This window comes from Vicia villosa, unplaced genomic scaffold, assembly GCF_029867415.1.
Source record: "Vicia villosa cultivar HV-30 ecotype Madison, WI unplaced genomic scaffold, Vvil1.0 ctg.000217F_1_1_3, whole genome shotgun sequence".
Lineage (NCBI taxonomy): Eukaryota > Viridiplantae > Streptophyta > Magnoliopsida > Fabales > Fabaceae > Vicia > Vicia villosa.
The window spans coordinates 102,986-125,095 of NW_026705081.1; positions in this window are offsets into that span (position 1 = coordinate 102,986).

A 22,110-nucleotide genomic window follows, 5' to 3' on the forward strand; every position below is an offset into this window, starting at 1 on the left:
AAAGTAGGGAGTATTCACTTTATGTTATGGTTGAATTCAAGTTGGGGAGAAGGTGTTTGCCTCTTTATGATGTGATTGATATGAGGTAGTGGAAAGAAAAGAAAAAGAAAAAGAAAAAAAATGTGAGAAAGAAAGAAAAGAAAAAGAAAGAAAAAAAAAGTTTGAAAAAGAAAAGAACAAAAAGAGTTTGGAATAAGAGTGTGTAATAAGTATTGTTTTTTGGTGTGAAACTTGTGATGAAGAAGAAAGTTGGATTGGAATTGTATTGTTTGAAACTTTGTGGAATTAATTACTCCCTTAGGTTTAGGCAAGTTTTTGTTTCGATTAGCTTTAGGACTTATCGCTTGTTTGTTAACCGAGCCGTATTACAACCTTTAAAGCCCTTGTGATTCGTGTCGTTGCGTTTTCAATACTATTTTTGAATGAATGCATAATTTTGTCTATTGTTTGCAAGATTGTCGGGTGTGTGTCAAAGTCTTCACCTTTCGGTGTTTTTCATCTACCGATGAGTTTTTGCTAGGCGTGATTCATTATTGAGCTTGTTTTTGTTTAGAATGTTTTGTATGATTATTGTACTTAGGATTGGTTTCATTTTCATGCATCGTTGTAGGATTGTGGTAAGTTTTTACTTTGTTGGTACGTTTTTGGTTTGAACTCTGCAATTGTTTCATTTTCTAAATCGTGTTGATTCTTGATTCTTTGGATTTTTACTTTTGATTCTTTGAGTGTTTGGCCTTGTTTGAGGACAAACAAATTCAAGTTGGGGAGAGTTGTTAAGTGCCAAAATGTAGTTATTTTGTGTTTGTAAATAGTGGCACTTATCGATACTTTTTGTTAATACCGTTTGAATAATTCCCCGTTTTGTGTATATTTGTATCGTTTGTGTTTTGTTACGTTTTCATGTAAATATATACCTTTTGATAGTTTTGTTGTCTTTTTGTAGGTATTTATGTGTGTTCGAAGCTTTGAGGAATAAAGTGTCGAAGACACGGCGGCGAACACGCGATTTTACCAATTCATCGGCGGACAAGGCTCAAAATAAGGATGATCAAATTCATCAATTTGGTTGCAATTTGTTCATTGTTATATAGAGCATGGAATAAGCTTTCCAACGCTTCGAACCGGGCGCAAATCGGAGTTACGGTTCTCAAGGTATGACCAAAACAAGATTTGATGTTCTGTTGATCGCGCTAAGCGGGCTTGACCGCGCTAAGCGGGGTCTGGAAGCATTTTTGACCCGTTTGGCAGAGAGTTGGGCGCTTAGCGCGGGTTTTTGGCGCTAAGCGCGGTCTGGCGGCTTAAGAACAATAAAAAACAGCCCGCTTAGCGCGGTGGGCGCGCTTAGCGCGGTCTGCGACTTTCAAACTTGTATATATGTTGTAAAAACACTTTTTTAGGGTTTTTTATCATCCATTTCCCCTATGGAGTGGCTCTGGTCCAATTTTGATAGTTTAGAGGCTTAGGAAACACCATTGGGTGCGACGTCATGTAGATTGATCATGGATCTGTCTCGATTTCATTGTACCGGTGAGATCTTTTCGGTTCATCTTCTCTCTTCCCTTTGTTTCATTCCAATGGTGGGTGTTGTATGTATATTTCTACTCTTATTGTATGTATATTTGTGGATCTTGGGATCGTTTATATATTTGCTTTACAAATCATCATTGTTGTTGTTCTTGATCTTTTTGCTTAAATGCTCTGGATTTGTGTTGTTGCAGACATGGACACCATAGATCTTGATTAGGAATGATAACTGTTAGTTTCTGGGTTGCAGACATGGATTTAGGACTAACAATCATAGTGGGTATCGAGTCTAATGCCTCCGTGTTGTTTGTGTCGGTGGAGAAATCGCTGATGTGAATAGTACGGTTGAGCTTTCGTCGGTGTTGCAGACATGGACACCGATGTGGCATCTCGAGTGATGCCCGGTGATGTTGATGCGTATTGTGAGTGTCGAGCGATAGATCTTCAGATTTAAGTATTCGACGGGTAGAACGAAATGCAATTCCATAACTATTTCTCTTAGACTATTGAGATTGTTTAGCTGCTTTTATTTACTTTTCCCGCATTTACCTTTCCGCACCCAATCATGAAACTTAGAACGCGAGATAGTCGAACGGCAGTTCTTCTCAACCAATCTCTGTGGACTACGATACGATATAACCTATATCACCGGTAATAAATAATACCTATTACTTTTTGCTTGCCGCTTTACCGCATCAACACATACAAACCTAGAAATGTAGGATTTGTGGCAATTTCTATGGATTTATGTGATAAAAATGATTTTAATGATACATGTGGTTCAATAATGATTAATACTGATTGTATTTGATGTTTATTTGATGTTTGGAAGTGATGTGGAGTAGTTGGATGAAGTTTTCGCAGTTCTGTGTTTTGCTGTTTTTTTCTGAAAATCGCAGGGCCCGCTAAGCGGAGTTACAAAAATGGAAAGTTACTGCCTAGTCCCGCAGGTGGGCCGCTGAGAAGACCCTGTTTTACAAAACTTTTTCCAAACTTTGAAATGTCATAACTTTTGATCTGTAACTCCTTTTTAGGTGCCGTTTGAAGCATATTGAAGCTTAAATAATTGTCTATATGATAGAGTAGGATTAGTTGGCAATTGTTTAATTTAACTATGATGTTAATTGGGAATAACATGTAATTATGAATGTATGTTATGGATAAGTTGTTTATGATCAATGTTCATGGATGTATTATGTGGATGATAATCATGAATGATGTGATTGATTTACTAAATGCTAATGGATGATTGATATTGGATTGATTGTCATGTTGTGTAATGTTGTGCAAAGTCGTAAACATGTAATTGTGTAGTTTAAGAGATAGAGGGAACGTCTTAAATGCATGAGTCTTATTTTATTGCACACGTACACAAGCATGAGTCTTTGAAAGTGGCAATGTTGGGTAATCTCGTGAAGGTTATTTACTTGTTCCAAACCTAACGAGTATGGGGCTTAAAAGGTTAACGGGTATGGGGCTTTGAGGTGGTTATCTAGTCTAGAGAGAATGACAAACGGCCTGATCGGAAATGATAACGGAGGGATCCACCTGCATATTCCATAGAGTCACACTTGAGTCGCACGTATCGGTGTGAAATTTAATTATGTGTGATTATGTGATATGAAAGTGTGGATGTGAATTTGATTGATACGCATGTTTTATGAAGAGTGATGAATTGTTAAATATATGCTTGTTTATGTTGCATTTCCCATTATTATATTTTCTATGATAATTTGAATTCTCACCCTTCTTTTTGAATGTTGCCCTTCGTTGGTAACGTACAGGTTCAAACGAGTAGTAGCTTGTTCGAGGACTTAGCCGCGGAGCTCCCGAGTTTGTTATTTGATTAGGTAGTGAGTCGATGCTTTAGTCATGTAACACTGGGATATGATTAGTGCGTTGAACTCATGTTTGATTTGGATTTGTATTTTGATACTATTTTATGTTTGTTATGATGTTTATTGTGTTGTGGAAGGCCTTAGTGCCAAGTATTTTGGATACGATAATTGAGTTTTGTATTGGATATTATTGTGATATGATCATGGTATTGGACATGGATCATTATGAAATTCATGAGAATTTGTTATTTCTGCTGTGTATGCATATTCTTAATGAATTATGTTAATTAAAATGTGTTATATTAAGGACCAGATGAATTGTATGTTTGTGGATGTATGAATGTTGGTTTTTAAAAGCTTTTAGTTTTTGAAAACGTCGTTGTGACGCCCCTTGTTTATATTTATGCTTACTCTGAGTATTTGTTTATTATTACTATTATTTTGGGGTATTAGAAATGGGTGTTACATTAATGGTATCAGAGCATGGTCGACCAGTTGGTCTAGAGTCGTTATTATTTTCTAATCCTGTTGTATTAGATTTGTGTATCTGACATGATCAATACTGTATTGTCTGTTTTTTATTGTTGGTTGTCGTAGGACGATGGTAGCTGGAAGGAATGATGATGCCATTGCTGATGCATTGAGGATGTTGGCTGGATCTCTTGGTCAAATTCCTCAAGCTAATGCTGGAAATCGGAATGGTGATGATGATTAGTATCGTGCTTAGGGGAAGTTCCAGAGGAAAAATCCTCCTACCTTTGATGGAGAGCATGAACCGGATAAGGCTCAAGCTTGGTTGAAAGCGATTGAGAAGATCTTTCGAGTCATGAACTGCACCGATGCTCAGAGAGTGTAGTTTGGTACTCACATGTTGGAGAAAGAAGGTGAGGATTGGTGGGGGAATACTGCTTAGAGGTTTGATGAGGAAGGTATTCAGGTTACTTGGGATCTTTTTCGTGATGCCTTTCTGGAAAACTATTTTCCAGAAGATTGTCGTGGAAAGAAGGAAGTGGAGTTTCTTGAATTGAAGCAAGGAAATGGAATGATGGCGAGTATTCTGCAAAGTTTCAAGAGTTGATCAAGTATTGTCCTCACTAAAATACCATGAATGTGGAACGATCTAAGTGTTTGAAGTTTGTGAATGGTTTGAGGCATGATATCAAGAAGGCGATTGGTTATCAACAAATTACTTGATCTGCGGAGTTGGTTAAAAAGTGTCGGATTTACGATGAGGATAATAGAGAGAGTGCTTCTCACTACAAGGCTACGAATGAGAAGAAGGGTCAATATCTGTCGCACGCTCGCGAAAAATGAACAGAGTCGCCACCAATATATTTATCCCATAAGGGAAAGGAATATCAGAAAACCTAACAAAGGAAGGAACAGGGTCTTGCGACCAGAGAATCTAGGTACGGGAGTCGGTTACGCAAGGGGAAGGTATTAGCACCCCTCGCGCCCATCGTTCTCGATGGTATCCACCTATGTTTGTTTCTATCTACAGGGTGTGTACTATTGTCATACCCCAAATTTGTCCGACCCTCATTTATCTGGCTTGCCACGCATAAACATACATCCATTTAGGTCATACCATTGCATGCATCCATATCATTGGTCCTTGATCAGAAGAAGAGACTTGAAGCCTAATATGAGGTGTCATCATACCATTTCATGTTGACTATGTGGATGTGTTTATTTGACTGGATTTGACTGGAGAAGATTTAATCAAGAGTTTCATCAATAATCAGAAAAATCAATACAGTTGACTTTTGGGTCAAAATCAGAAGAATTATTCAAATATTGACTTTTGATGGAAATTTAATCAAGAAAAGTCAAAGAATGGATAAAATCAGGAGTTTGACAAAAGGTTGCCATAAATAGAAAAATGATAAAAGGGGAAGTTTTATACTTAGAAAAATTTTTGGTCCTTAAAAAGTCTAATGGACAGCTCACTTCATCACCAGTTTACACGTGGGAAATTGCATTTTTGGGAGAAATTTACAACATCAAAGTTGTTCCTCTCATGGAGGAGAACAACTTTGTAGTTGGACACTTTTTTATCTGAAGCATGGTTGAAGAGTTATTAATGTTTGAAGTGGGAGATTTTCGTCTGAATCAAGTCATGAAGCTGGGCACATTTCTGGTCATACGTGATGCATTTCATCGAGCACGTGGCGTGCCAACTTTGAAGCCAATTATATGGAAATTCAGGGATACTACAAATTCCAACATAGCATGAATCCATTCCTTGCTACGCCCTTTACACAATAAAACAAGAATTGAGTACATTGGGTGGATATTGAATCAATGGTGGATGCTCAAAGTCATGCCCTCACACTGGCCAGAATGCAGCATCAGGCAGGCCAAGATCCAGGTCACGCGCAAGGCGTTTCTACAAACACATGGTGGGCTGAATTCAAGTCTAATTTTCTCCCTCCACAAATCCCCATTTTGAACAATCTTGGTATCAAACTCCTCCTTGCCACATCCTCTTTCCAATGAGCCATGGATCACGCCAATTGGTCAAGTGATGAGCAAGTTATTAGGTCCCAAAGCCATGCCTCGACCAAGTCACGTCATTGCCAAAAGAATGGACCACAATCCAGGTCACGAGTGTGCAGGCCCAGCAATCGAGACATTGTGTTTTCATTGCAAGTTATGAGTGACCCCTAGCCTCTATTTCAAGAGATCATCAACATGAAACCTCTTCTACCCCACACCCTCTTCATGTTGAGCCCAAAATCAAGTCAAATGGAGGCCTATGGTTTGAGATATATATGCTTAAAGGTGGACTCCTGAACATGGCAGCAGCATGCGTGAGGTCATGTAGACATTCCCATAATTGTCATGTAAAACTGGGCACGTGAAAGCACGCAAAGGACTTGCTACAAATGATAATTCTTGTTCATTAAGTTTGGAAGTGAAAAAGCTACAATACAACATGTATACCATAACTCTCATGCAACCTCATGCACCACTATATAACTCAAAACTCCTCACAAATCACACACTTCTTCATTTTTTTTAGATTCACGATTCACTTTCTTCTCTCTCCCGTTTTTTCCTCACTCTTCGTTCTCTTCATTCTCTCTTCATCCCTTCTCTGCAAAAGTTTGTTACGATTTGTAACTAACTTCAAAAACCATTCTCCACCACCATTCTTCACCAACCTCCACCGTAACTGAACAACAACCCTCATCATCAGTCTCCTCCATCAACCTCGCCGCTGACCTTCGTTCTTGCATCATCATCGTTATACTCAATTCACAATCGTCACCGTCAATGGAATCCGCGAAGAACAGTCTCCAAGATCCTCTATCAAACTGAGCGCATCTCTCCACCGAAGATCGACAGCGAAGAATTAATATCAAGCATCAGTAGCACTATTGGAAGAAGCTCAGATCGCGGAGTCTTCTTCAAACTTTGAATCAAGAACCATCCAGGTAAACCTTTGGAACTTCTCAGCATCGTAGCCAAATACCTTAAGGTCATACGCATTCAGAATAGATCTGTTGTTTGTATTGGCTTGAAATCCTGGTTCCTTGATCTTGCTTACGTTTTACATGAAGTAATTGATTAGTGTATGAGAGCTCCGCAAGTAGCCTTGGTTTTATGAAGTTTAGATTATGTTAAGGTTTAGAAATGCTTTCGGTTATGAGGTTAGAAAAGGAATCAAGAAAAGATAACGTTAGATTCGAGTTCAGTGCAAGATTCCGAGTGGAATGATGGTAGAACTTGGATTTTCTGGACGTGTAGAGGTGGTCGATGGCGGAACCAGCTGGAGAAGACGACCGGAGCCCTAGCTCCGGCGTCTGTTGTTGTTTTCTGGTTGTAACTCAGTTCGCATATGTGGCACTATCTCATTGGTGCATGTCCCCAGTATGTAGCAATTGTTATTTCATTCAAATGATTAGAACGTGAGGTGGCTGGGCGTGATTGGTTTCCAGCTCATTTTTGTCTTATTATACTTAAAACTCCACTGCACCAATTGATACATGTGCATTTTATTCTCTTTGCATGTCACGTAGTACCATAATAATCACATGAAAAATAATAAATGCTGTACAATAAGGAGGAATAAAACGAAAGGAAAAATAGAGTGGATAGTGTAGTTGGGCTACAACGAGACTGGGCCTGGAACCTCTTCTGAATTATACCCCTGTTTCACTAATACACACGCCTCCTTCTTGAACATGGGCCTGAGCGCACTGCTCTTCCCACCCCCTGTTTGGGCCCAGCTCGTCTCTTAACATAGATTTTAGTTCATAATGCTAATTGCTGTTACACCCCCTGTTAATAGATTTTATAAATAATAAAAATTGATTTTCTTTTTTCTTTTTTGCCTATTAATTGAATCTTTCTTAAATAAAATGAACAAGATGGAAATGGGCCACGAGCTGGCTCTTTATCATGGGCCTGTGCCCAGAATGCTATCTCCACCCCCTATTTTTTCTGGCCCAGTCGACTCTAATGGTTTTTAGTTCAGATACTGGTTACTTTTGCACCCCTATTCTGTTAATAAAAAAAACAAATAAAAATTGATTTTCCTTTTATTTTCTTTTGCTTGTTAATTGAATTTTTTCTTAAATAAAAATCAATAAAAAATAGTTACTTGACCAATTAGATTTTTAGGACTATTGTTTTCTTTTAATTGAATTTTAATTGATTGATTTCTTTGATTTGTGATTGGTTGATAAAGATAAAAATAATAGTAGTTTTAGTTTAATTCTTGAAAATAGTTTTTGAACATGAATAAAAAATGCCATTGCTTGTGAATAATTTTCATGATTAGTTTAGGTTCTATTTCTTTTTTCTTTTTGTGAATATTTTCAATATATTGTGGAATGCTTAAATAGACTTTCCTCCCTTTCTTTTAGGCTTATAGTAACATAGATGTAGAAATTAGGAATAGTTCCCTTTTTTCATTCTTTTTCTTTTACAACATAAAACATCTAAAAATATTCAAATAAAATCCCCTTAAAAAATACAAAGAAAATACTAAAAAACATTAATAAAAAGTGAAAATCATTAAAAAGGGAATGTAAGCTTGAATCTCCCTTGCTTTAGGGAATCATTCGAGTGCTTGGATCTCCCTTGCTTTAGGGAACCATTCGGGCGTAAGTTCCCAAATTCTTAAAGACACAAACCAAAGAGTAACTCGAGTTTCCCTTGCCTTAGGGATTTCCTCGAAACACTCAAACTCTCTCTCTTCTCTCCTTTCTTAAGGGCATTGTTATCTCCGCTCTATTGCATCCTAGGCTGTCCCCTTATGCAAGAGCGCGAGCGTTAACTCCGCCCAACTAAAAAACACAAAAACAAACAAAACTATGGAGCCGAACTACGGTGCTCTGATTCCTGAAAAGGATACGTAGGCATCAAGTCGCGGGGCTTGAACGAGCACACTTGTAAATATTTCCTTCTTTTCCCCGTATTTCTTTTTGCATGCATTCATATAGACATAGACATAGTACACACCCTTTAGATAGAAACAAACATAGGTGGATACCATCGAGTACGATGGGCGCGAGGGGTGCTAATACCTTCCCCTTGCGTAACCGACTCCCGTACCTTGATTCTCTGGTCGCGAGACCTTGTTCCTTCCTTTGCTAGGTTTTCTGATATTCCTTTCCCTTATGGGATAAATATATTGGTGGCGACTCTGTTCATTTTTCGCGAGCGTGCGACAACTATGTCTATGTCTAAATGCGAATGAATGCAAAATGTAGGGAAAAGAAAGAATTGTACTCGCATGGGCCCTACCCCGCTGCCTACATATCTTTTTTCAGGAATCAGAGTTACCGTAGCTCAAATCAAGATTTTTTTTTGTTTTGTGTTTTTTAGTTGGGTGGAGTTAACGTTCACGCTCTTGCATAAGGGACTACCTATGATGCGATTGAGCGGAAATAACAGTGCCCTTAGGTGCCAACGAGGCAAAGGAAAAAGAAATGATTGGTTTGTGTCTTTTAGGGTAATTCCATGATGACAAAACCCACTACAAGGCTTCGCATCACTTCCTTACTTTGCTTTAAGTCTGACCATTTATTAGTTTTTTTTAGTGTGTTTGATTGGTGTTTTTTAAGGGAGTTTATTTGTGACTTAGATCATACAAAAAAGAGTTTTTTGAATATTTAGAGAACGCACATCAAGGCCTACACCTCAATCGTTTCTCTAAATAGCGGTTAAGAAATACACCGAGGCCTACACCTCAATAATTTCTCTCCCCTAAGTAGAAAAGAACATACATCGGGGCCTACGCCCCAATCATTTCTTTCCCACTATGAAAAAAAGAGTAGCAGTATGATCTTCATCGGTATTTATTAAGTTTGTTAAGGTTGAAAAAGAAAAAGGAAATGAGAAACGGAACTAGCCTATTTTCTAATCTATGTTGTGATTCTAATCTAAGTCTAATGCTAACATGGTGACTAAATTCTAAAAGGAGCATTAAAGTGGTATTAACAAAATAGGCCAAAAATATGGCCAAAAACAAGTAACAAAATCACACAACAATTATACAAAATATAGCGTGGAAATGGTAAAAAAACATGAAGAAAACGGTTCAAGTATTAGCGCAAAATTAACCTAAAAAGCTATTATTCATGAGTTTTTAATGGGGATTCTAATTCAAGCCTAAATTGTACTAAAAACTTAATTTCTAATAAGCCTAAACTAGTAATCTTTATTGTTTTTCTATGTCATTTCTATTACCCTAAAAATATGAAGCACTAAGTAAAAACCTAAGATCTATCTAAAAGAAAAGGTAAATTATGGGGGTGAATGTTAAAAATGATGGTCTAAAGAGAGTAAGATGGCGCAGGCCCAGGGATTGAGGCCCAGATCTGTTAGTATTTTTTGTTCAATTTTTATCAACAACAGTGGTGGTACACGACTGGGCCAAGGGGTGTGAACCGTAACAATTCAGCATCAGGCCCAGAGCTGATTGAATGTTTTTGTTTGCAAAAAAGAAAGTATACGGGCTTAGGGGAGATAAAAATTTGTTGGCCCATCGCTATTGTCCGCCATCATATTTTTTTGAGATGCCAAAAACAATGTGAATTCAATTAATCCAAATTCTTAATACTCCCAACCTAATCACATACTTTAAACACAATTAACCCTAGTTAATCCTAATTAAACTAATTAAAACCATTATTAAGAAAAGAATGAATTAAAAAGGAATTAGGTTAAGAAATGTGACCATTCGTCTCTCCAACGTATCTCCTTCCTCTCTGTGCGAACGGCGACGACGCTCCCTCCATGATCTTCTCCGATCAATCTCGCTGGCGAGCTTCCATCGTTATTGTGGACAGACTTTTGTCTCTTCTGACCCTCTCGATTCAGACTCTCACTCGATTCTCCTATCAGATCGCTCGTCTCTCACTCTCACTCAATCCATTCTCCTCTCTGTCCGCGATGAAGGTCGTTTTAGAAGGTGATGTTGCATATTGGATCGTGAATCGTGATGATGATTGGTGCAGTGAAGATGTGATCATAGATGCGAGTTCTGGAGTCTCAAGATCGACGATGGTGATATTCGTTGAGGACTGATTGAATCTTGTTGCTGTAGTGTTGTTGCTTCAGTCGCGACAAGAGATGGAGATGATGATTCACGGTTGTTATGAAGCTGAGATGAAGAACAAGGTTCTTGCAGATCGAAGCGTGAAGTACGATGATGAAATTTCAGAGTGAAGTTTGAAGGCGATTAGAGGTGAGTTCTCTTCTTCTGATTTTCTGTTACGATTTTCTCTTTTCTCTTTTTCTGTTATGTTGTTGTGTGAGTTTTTGTTGTGTTTTCTGTTGAATGAATCAGAGAGATTGATAGAGGAAGAATGATGAAGGTTGAGGAGAGAGTCAGGCCTGAATAAAGGAGAGAGAGGATAAGATTGAAGAGAGAATGGTGACTGAAAAAGAAGGTTGAAGAAGGGAGCAAGATGAGGGTTAAAATATGAAGGTGGAAGGAAATGGCGGGTGTGAATGGTTGAGTGAACGTGAAGTGTTAAAAAAAAGTGGTGAAGATGAATGAAGGGGAAGACCCTGAAGAATGAAGAAGACCTCTGTTATATAGAGATGAGAGGGCTGAGAATTCTGTTATGGATTAGAGATGAGAGTGAAGATTGAGAGGTTAGTTACAACTCTGTTTTTGTTAAGATTTCAGTTGAATTCTGTTATAGGTAGTTGGAAGGTGTTAAAGGTAGTTAGGTGGTTATACCAGGTTGTTAGAGGTTGGTTAGAAATTGCAGGGAGTTTGGTAACGTGGTTATGGTTTGTAACTGAATTGGTTATTATGGGTTTCTGTTTTGATAGTTGGAAACTGTTAGTAGTTTTTTGTGGGATTCTATTAGCATAGCTCCTCAAACTTGAAAATGCTAATTCTCTCCTTTATGTGGTTTTCTGTTTTTTTGTTGAGCCGATAGGTCCACGGGAGCTAATAACTCACAGCATTCGAATTTAGCTGCCGACTGAATTGTTGTTGATGATGTAACTCGGATGTGGCTGCAAGCTCATGGTTCTGAGGTGAGATTGGATTGGCTTATGGTTAATGTACTGTGTTTGTGTATTTTTCTTGGGTTGCAATATATGTATGTATTGTTTATGTCCAGTTTTCCTCTTTCAATTTTCAATTGTTAGGACTCTGATACTTTGGGGTTTTCTTCAGTTTGTCATTGTTTTGCTGCAGAATTTGATGAAGAAAGCTGTTGAGTCCACAAGCATGTGACTGGTCAATGTTGATCGGTGATGCGCGGATGAATGAAGGACATGGATCCGGTTGCATGTTGAAGATTAAACGAAGGTGTATTGTGTTGATGAAGATGAACGAACCGGTCGCGAAGAAAACTTGAGTGTGAGATGGAATAGCATGGAAAAAGGCTTTGGTTCCCACATGTTGTGAACCTGGAACTCACCCATTTCCTTCTTTGCTTTGAATTAATTTGTGTAGGTTATGCGAAAGCTAGTTTTTTGTTAGAATGCAAACTTGTTAATTGCATGACTGCTGTTGGAAATCATTTTGAGTGGAAGTGATTTAGGTTTGTTGTATTTGGTATGGAACTGTTAGGAACTGGACTATTGAATCAATCTTGTTAGTTTTGTTTTTGGGCAGGCGTCGGTAATTGGATTAGGCCTTGATGCTTGTATTGCTAATTCAAACTTGAACTTATCTTGTCTTTTCTTTGAATTGATATGAACCCGTATGGCTGAATTTTGTTTTGTCTTGGATGCCAATAGTTCTTTTTGTGTTAGATGTGCTTTTGAATTTGGATAACGGTGGTGGGGATGCTGTACTGGTGATGTTTATATCTAGCTATGCAGAATGGTGGTATTTAGGTGGTGACTTGATGCAGGTCTATGATATAGCACGAGATCGCCTTGGCATTCATGGAAACCTGAAGAGAAGTCTAGGATTGATGCGTTGACTTTGGTCAACTGTTTGACCAAAAGGTCAACAGTTAACTAAAAGTCAACTTAGGTCAAAATGTGACAATTTCTTGTAATCTTTCTCTCTTTCTTTTTTGTGTAATCATGTTGACTTGTAATTGACTTTTCAAGTAATGGACTCATTTCCCTCATCTGGATTTAACTTTCCTGTTATCTTGAATGAATATCATGAATGAAATTTTCGATATGACCTTTGATTCAACCTTGAATAATAAGGGCAATATTACAATCTCAATGAAATATTGGCTTCAATCCAAACCTTTTTCGAACCACACTTGCTAACCGCATCTTTGCACCTTGACTAACATTTTGCAAATTAATCTATAAATCTTCTTTTGCCTTGACAAAGCTCCTCACTGAAGATAATATTTGAAACATAAAGGAAAACTTTGTCCTGAAGTACACATAACCATGAATCCAGACCCTACTTCCATAATTCAATGCTCTAAAGAGCACTCGATGAATCTGTGTTATTTGATATGTACACCTTAAAATCACTATGAACCCTTAATGATTCAAGATCCTTGATTCTAATGTCAATTTTATTGGTTGATGAATGCATGATGCGTTATATGACCTAATGGAGAGTATGCAGATGAAATGCAAAGCCTAAGCCAGATAAAAGTAAAGGGGTAGGACAAATTTGGGGTATGACAATATCATGGGAAACCGTATGATAATAAGAAGAAAGTTGGTTTTGGCGGAAAGCCAAGTGGGGGAGGATCTAGTGCTCCGATTAAGTGTTTCAAATGTGGTGTTGAGGGACATCATGCTGTTGATTGTTCCAAAGTTGAGGTAACATGTTTCAAGTGTGGCAAGAGTGGTCACAAGGCAAACAAGTGTGAAGTTGGTTCGAATGTGACTTGTTACAATTGTAGGGAGCAAGGTCACATTAGCACCAAATGTGATAAGCCAAAGAAGTAACAAGCGAAGGGGAAAGTGTTTGCATTGTCTGGGGCGGAGACTTTTAGCGATGATAGGATAATCCAAGGTACGTGCTTTATTAATGGTACACCTTTGATTGCTATTATTGATACCGGTGCGACATATTCTTTCATTTCTTTGGATTGTGCTAAGAGATTGAATCTTATGTTATCTGATATGCGTAGAAGTATGGTTATTGATGCACCTGCTATGGGTTCTGTTTCTACTTCTTATGTGTGTTTTAATTGTCCTTTGAGTATTTTTGGTAGAGATTTTGGGATTGATTTGGTTTGTCTTCCGTTAGAGAAACTTGATGTGATTATGGGTACGAATTGGTTGGAATTTAATCGTGTGTATATCAACTGCTTTGGTAAGACTGTTATTTTTCCTGAGATTGGTGTTAAGGAAGATTTGTTTTTATTTGCTAAGTAAGTTGATGAATCTGTGCAAGATGGAGTTGAATTATTTATGTTATTGGCAACCTTAGATGTGCATGAGAAGAGAACCATTGAGGGATTACCAATAGTTTGTGATTTTGCGGAGGTATTTCCTGAGGATGTAAGTGATTTACCGCTGGAACATGAAGTTGAGTTCTCGATTGATTTAGTTCCTGGAACTAGTCATGTATTGATGGCTCCATATAGGATGTCTGCTTCTGAGTTGAAGGAGTTGAAGAGTCAACTTGAGGATTTGTTGTAGAAGAAGTTTATTCGTCCTAGTGTGTCGCTGTGGGGTGCACCTGTTCTGTTGGTCAAGAAGAAAGAAGTTTCTATGAGGCTTTATGTTGATTATATGCAATTGAATAAAGTGACGATTAAGAACAAGTATCCACTTCCGAGGATTGATGATTTGATGGATCAGTTAGTTGGAGCTTGTTTATTTAGCAAGGTTGAATTGAGATCTGGGTATCATCAGATTCGCGTGAAGACAAAGGATATTCAGAAGACTGCTTTTAGAACGAGGTATGGTCACTATGAGTATTCTGTTATGCCGTTTGTTGTGACTAATGCACCTGGTGTATTCATGGAGTATATGAATAAGATTTTTCATGATTATTTGGATAAGTTGATGGTTGTGTTCATTGATGATATTTTGATTTATTCTAAGAGTGAAGATGATCATGTTGAGCATTTGAGAAATGTGTTGTCGGTGTTGAAAGAGAAGAAGTTGTTTGCTAAGCTTTCTAACTGTGAATTTTGGTTGAGTGAAGTTAGTTTCCTTGGCCATGTGATTTCAAGTGGAGGTATTTTAGTTGATTCGTTGAAGATTGACGCTGCATCTTGTTATACCCCAAAATTTGCCCGCATATTTTTTCAAGAAAACTTCAATCTAAGAATTAAGAGTTTCATATAATCTTGGATTTTTATATCCTGATTTATGAATACTTGGTTTTTAGAATTTTTCTTATACGGTATTTTGGCTCGCTGTTGAATTTATTCTTACGCAAACGCCAATTACTGTTTATTACTTCACACACGCTATTTATTTGATATTTATTTACAAGATAAATAGTACTGACGCAATTGGTACAAAGTTAAATCTTTTGCAGGCGCATAGTCCGGGGATTCAGACTGTACTGGTAACAAGTAAATTATAATTTTTTGTTTCCCACTAATTTTTGTACTATATTCCATTATTTTCAAAATCTTTTCCTTTCTTTTCAAATCTCTTCTTTCAAAATCAAATCCTAACTTTATTCTATACATCTTTCTTTTTTTCCAACACTATCATACACTTTCTTTCAAATCCTACTTCCACTCAAATTTTTCTTTTGTACATAATCACTTCATTCCCCAACGTCTCTATCCTTCTTTTCATTCTATAAATACTTCTCATTTTTTCCATAAAATATCACATCAAATTCTAACTCATCTCTCAAATTTCTACTTCATATTCATTCTCTCTTCTTCCCCCGCCAAAAATGGCGAAGCGGATAGAGACGTGTTTTCTTATGATCATCACCGTCGTGGTGGTAATCATGTCCTTCTTCTGTCTGCATAGCCCTGATAAATGTGGACCTGGGATGTTGACATTCCCAATAATCTACATGTTATTGTTTGTAGCATGGGTTATTAATCGTCATTCTTAAAGTTTGCCGTATCTCTTATTTCCTAATGTATCGTTCACTCGTCGTACTGTTCATTATAGTATGTAATATTTGTAGTGTCAGTATTAAATGTCGTACTATTTGTCGTACTGTTGTTTAATTATCCGGATAATATTTTGTGTGTTTTCTGCTAGTTAAATATTTATTTTTCTGTGCATTAAATGATTTTCAGGGTCATTATCGGTAATTTTGCTCGCATACAGTATTTATTATTTATTTACTATGTCTGTGTTTTACTAAAAACTCATGTAAATAAATTTTCACCATTAACATAACAAAAAAAAACAACAAAAATATTAACTTTGACTGTTGAATTTTCACTTTAACTGCTACATGCCTGAACAGTCAATTGGCAGTCAAACCGCTGACAGTGCAATTTTCCGTGTTTTGTACCCTCAATCAAATCAATCTTTTGCATTTCAAAATTCCAAGATTTTTGTTCTAGAAGTCTTCTGAATATCACATGATTAGCAGAGACTCAGCACTGCACAAAAATCAGGTACGCTTAACTGTCTCCTACACAAACAGTCCCTAACTAGGGTTTTCTTGTTTTTTCAGGAGAACAAGTTTTTGAGACCTCAAATGGATTTCATGGACCTCCATATATCTCAAAGTACCATCATACAAATTTTCAAACTTCAATTCACTCAGACGCATAGTCAGCAGCTCAAACAGTCAACAGACGACCCGTTTGACCAAAAAAGTCAACAGACAGTCAAAAATGAATTTTTTTTGTCAAAATCCATATTTTGTCAAAGGATTCATCATTTGATCATTGGTTGATCATAATTCATCAAGGAAAGATCAAAAATCAACAAAACCCTAAGTTTTAAAACTAGGGTTTTCTCCTAAAAAGTCAACTGAACTTTGACTGGTCATAACTCTCTCATCCTTCATCCAAAAAATTCAAACCAAAGCTCATTTTGAAGAAGATTCAATTTTCTTTCAAATTCAATTGGTCCCATGGTCATTAGATTCACCATTTGAAAAATATGGACAAAGACATTACAGGTTATTTTCAAAGTCAACAAAAAATCACTTTTTTCAAAAAGGATACACAAGGAGCATGGAAAATCATTTTGACATGAGACCAAAGACATTGGTTAGAGGACTCTTTGAGGTTTCCAAAAAGTACAAGATCTCCTTCATATGATAAAAATTGAGGGATTTATGCCTTGTTGAAGTTGACCATTTTTTGGGAAAATGCATGAAATCAACATTGATAAAAAATGTGTTTTTTCCAAATGGGGCCAAGTTTTCATGATCCATACATGTTTCCCATAATGTGAAGGGCCTCCCACGACCAAGACAAAGCCCATAGCATTTTTTTCTTTTTTGGTTTAATTTTATCACATTTAAGATTAAATTAAAAAAGGAAAAATGGAAGGATAATATAGCTTGGTTTCTAAGCATGAGTCATCAAAGAATCAATCAATGCTCTGCAGCCCAGGAAGTACAGTAGGATAGGTGTGGAAAATTCAAGCTATGGTGGCTTGAATTCAAAGCTACATATATTAAAAAATTCCAAAATTCAACAAAAGCACTTAATGCTTTTAGCTTAGTTTTTAAGCACTTTAATGCTTATATAAGGGCTAGGACACTTCAGTAACAGAAGAGACACGAATTCAGAGCCCAAGTCTTACTTGTATCAACTTTGTATCAACTTGAATTTTTCAAAGAAATTTAAAATTCGAATTTTAATTTCTAGCTTGTTTCAATACAAATTAATTACTCAAACACATTCCCTGACCCTCACTAAACATAACCAGATCAATTGCAAGCCTTGAATCATCAAGAACACGTACCTATACCTCACAGTTTGCTCGAACTAAAACTTACAAAAATCTCATCACACATGCATGTTTAACAAGATGTAGACTCATATTTAAGTTTAGTTTGGGGTTCTGATCATTTTTGGAAACTTAATTGAAGTTTGGGCACCTATACGAGGAACCACCATTTTAGGGTTCTTACTTTCAAATTTAGGGCTTTACGATCCATGCAAAATTACAAGTTCTAAATGGTACCATTAAACTCGCATGAACAAAACGAACTAAACCATGGCATCGCGCCAAATTTACATCACTGTTTGCTTGTATTCGCTATTTTCAACAGGTGTAATAGGTTGGAGTTTTTACACCACCTGCAAATGAAAGGTGTAAAAGATCCATCCTGATGAAAAAGATGATGCGTGGCGTCCTCTGATTGGCTGGAGGGCGCGCGCGTTTTTTAAACTAACATTGGATTCAGTGTTTTGCAGGTGTGTCACGTGCTATGATCCCTCATGCTGGTGACCATCAGATCCATCCATCTATCAATCCAACGCATCAAAACGCGCACCCCCGTCATAGACCTCATTTAAATACCACACCTGATCATTGTTTATATATTTTCTATTTTTATTTAATTTTCTTTATAAAATTATTTTAAAATAGTTCTAAAAATCCAAAAAATACACAAAAAATATTTTTAAGTTGATAAAATAATACTTTATTTTCTGATATAAAAATATTTTATTTTTCTTCATAATTTAAATATTTTGTATAATTAATTAGATAATATGTATATATTTATCTTTTAATTATTTTAACCAATAAAAAAATCATAAAAAAATTGTTCTTTATATTAAATATAGTTTATATATTATAGGCTGATTTTGTACATATTTAGAATAATTTTATCTTTAAGTTTTAATTATTTGTGTAATTATTTGTATAATTATATGATTATTTAACTTAATAATTTCAAAATCACTTTCAAAAATTCCAAAAATTTAGTTTTGTTTTAAAATTAATTAATAAGCATTTTGAACTTATTTTAAACTTAATTTTTAGGTTTAAATTTTATTTCCATCTTTTTCTCATTTTAATTAAATTAATCATGCATTAATTCTAGTTAAAATCAATCATCAAAAAATCCAAAAATATTTCTTTTATTTTTCTTGCAATTTAAATTCCTAGATAAATGTATAGGTTGTCAAATCCATGTAAATAGCGTAGTTTACATTTCCCGCACAATCGATGTAATAGCGTAGATTTACTTTCCGCATTTTACATTTCCGCATTTAAATTCCAGCACATATAAAACTGCGTGTATGCCAAAGATTAAAATTGAATCGTTAGATCACTAACTTCAAAGATAAAATATTTGAATCCAAACACAATCACACTTGCACCTCTTAGGGTAATCCCTCTCTCACTCTTTTCAAAAATCAAAATCAAATTCAAATGCAAAATCAAACTTTTGTTTATATCCGATAAAAGGAGAATTTTCTAAAGGAAATAGGAAAAGACCTTAAACCTTAGGGTAGACCTCCTAATTTGCTTGCTCAAATCAAAACAAACAAGTCTCTCATATATCATTGTTTTTCAAAATAAAACTTTCAAAAAAGACAATACTTTGTATATATCCAAACAAGGATCATTACGAAGTTAACGTTCTTTTTTTCAAAACATCTTTCGAAAGATAAAACACTTTGTATACATCCACACAAGGATCATTACAAAGTCAATTTACAAAAGTATTTGAAACCACATACAAGCATTTCAAGGCAATAGAAAAGTGATTCAAAACAAGTGAGCTAAGCAAATTAAAGAGCCCATGGATAACCATGGATACAAAGGGTGCTAATACCTTCCCTTTGTATAACCTACCCCCTTACCCAGAATTTCTTAAAGGTCTTTTTTCTGTTTCTTTTATAAACCTTTCCTTAATTGGATAAAATAAAAGTCGGTGACGACTCTCTGATTTTCAAAAATACAAAAGCAGAAAGAAAAGAGTCAGTTCGCGTATCTCTCCGCGAGAGGTACGGTAAAAAACCGAGGGCGACAGAACTGGCGACTCTGCTGGGGACATTACTTTCTAAAAACAAAATGTTTTCAAAAGGGGTTACCTTTAGAGTATAGATCACTTCGATGTTTTCAATTGCTTGACTTGATTGCTCTATTTTCCAAAGGTTTGTTTGGGTATTTTTCTTGTGTGAAAGATTCTAACCCGAATCTCGAGATACCTTAAGTATGTGACAATAGACCAAGGAAACTGTACGGCATGTACTGATACGGTTGATCTGGTAGTCACCGTTAGTGCGATACTTTGGTTTATACTGATGTCCCTTGAAAACGATCAAGGAGTATATTAGGCTTCCGAAATGTCATTAAACACTAATTTGTCTTAGAACCTTTTAGTTGAACTTGACTTATGGCCTATTAAGTGGCTAGCTTTGAAATTGATCGAAGTTAGTTATCCTCGAGGAATATTTTTGATCGGCCGTCCGAGCGCCGTATTGAGATGTTGTCTCCAAGGATCATAGAACCCGAATACTATTCTAGGACAGGTTTTAACCAACTCAACTTCAGTGGGGAGGGTATCACCTATGAACTTCATGCAAGCCTTTAAACCTAAGGCTATTGTTTGATTTGTTTGTGTTTGCCATTTGACATCATAACATCATAAGCATCATAAGCATATCATTTTCTCACTAATCATTTCAAGGATCGAAGAGTTTACCTTTGTTCTGTTATTGCAGGTAATGGCTCCTGCCACGAGAGATTACATCCGAATCAACATCTCAACGGTGCCATCTGAACTAAAATACTTAGTATCAGAATTTCCCAGGAATGCTAAATTCACCGAAAAGCACGGTCACCTACTCCATTTGGTTACCTCAAAATTTGAAGAAGACATGATATGGGTCCTATTCCAGTTCTTTGATCCCGGACATCATTGCTTTACCTTTCCTGATTACCAATTAGTACCCACCTTGGAAGAGTTTTCTGAACTAATTGGATTACCTGTTCGAGATCAATTACCTTTCACTGGTTTAGAAAGGATTCCAAAACCTGAAATCACTGTTGCTGCCTTACATTTGCGAAAGTCAGAAATCGAGTCCAATTGGGAAACAAAGAGTGGAATCCAGGGTTTGCTTGCTAAATTCTTAATGGAAAAGGCTCGATTACTACTAAAAAACAAAAGTTACCCAGCTTTTGAGGAGGTTGTTGTAACATCCAAAAATTTCTTATTTAATTAATTTAATTAAGTTTTAAATTAATTAATTTGAATTAGCATTTTATTGGAATTATGTGGGAAGAAATAATAAAATGTAGTGCTGGGCCATTGGTGGAGTTAGTAATGTGGGGGTGTTAGTGTGAAGAAGCCCATTACTAAATTATGTTATGTTTTCATAAAACAAGAAAATAAGAGGAAATTGAGAAATAGAGGAAGAAAATCTAAGAGGGAGAGAAGAAGAACTCATGGGCAAAAGCTATTTTCGCAACTCTTTGGCAGCATTCACAAAATGGGTCATAACTTCTTGCTCGTAACTCCAAATCAGGTAATTCTCGAAGATTCAGATTCTACACAAAATTTCTTTTGATTTGATATATTAATTCGTGTCAGGAAGGTTCTCGATGAGGGAGATAAGCGAGTTTGAAGATTGGGAATTCTTGCTGAAAATGAAGAAAAGAGGCTTACGGGTTTGATGGAGAAGAAGGGGAAAAGTCCAGATTCTTTGCTAAGGTAAGGGGGGACTCTTCCGATTAACATCTATTAACGGGTTATGGATAATAGGACTGATATAGATATATTATTTCTTGTCAATTGAGTCGTATGATAGAGTTGGGATTTTGGGGATGTTTGTTGATAATTATCTATTTTTGATGAATTCCATGAATTTGGTGTTGTATGATGTTCGATGATGCATAATATATGTTATATGTGTGTATGATATATGTTGTGTGGCTGTTTTGTGGTGTTTGATCAACTTGAATCGATTTGGTCGAGGTTGAGGGATTTGGGATTCAGGTTCGTATGCTGTCAATTGCGATTGAGATCTCTGAATTTTGCCAGTTCGCGCCGCGAAGGTAGGTTGGCGCCGCGAAGGCGTAGTTCTTTTCTCGTTTCGCGCCGCATCCTTTGTTTGCGCCGCGAAGGCGTCGTTTCCCTGGCAGCGCGTCGCGAACATTGTGTGGCGCCGCGTGCTGCTAGTAATCTTTGAAAAGTTTAAAGATGCATAACTTTCGAACCGTTGGCCTGTTTTAAGTGCCGTCTCGAGCAGGATGAAGTTTACGAAATATTCTTTGTGTTATAATAATAAAATGAGCAGCATCTTGAATTTATTTTATCAACATTTGCTTGTTTTGATGTATGATGTGTTGTGGATATATATGATAAGATGTAACGATACAAGCTATGTTTAAAACATGATTCATGTGATGATTTGTTTGTTGGTATGATGAATCTTATGAGATAGTTTTGTGATGATGTGAGTATGATGTGAATATCTTGTTTGTT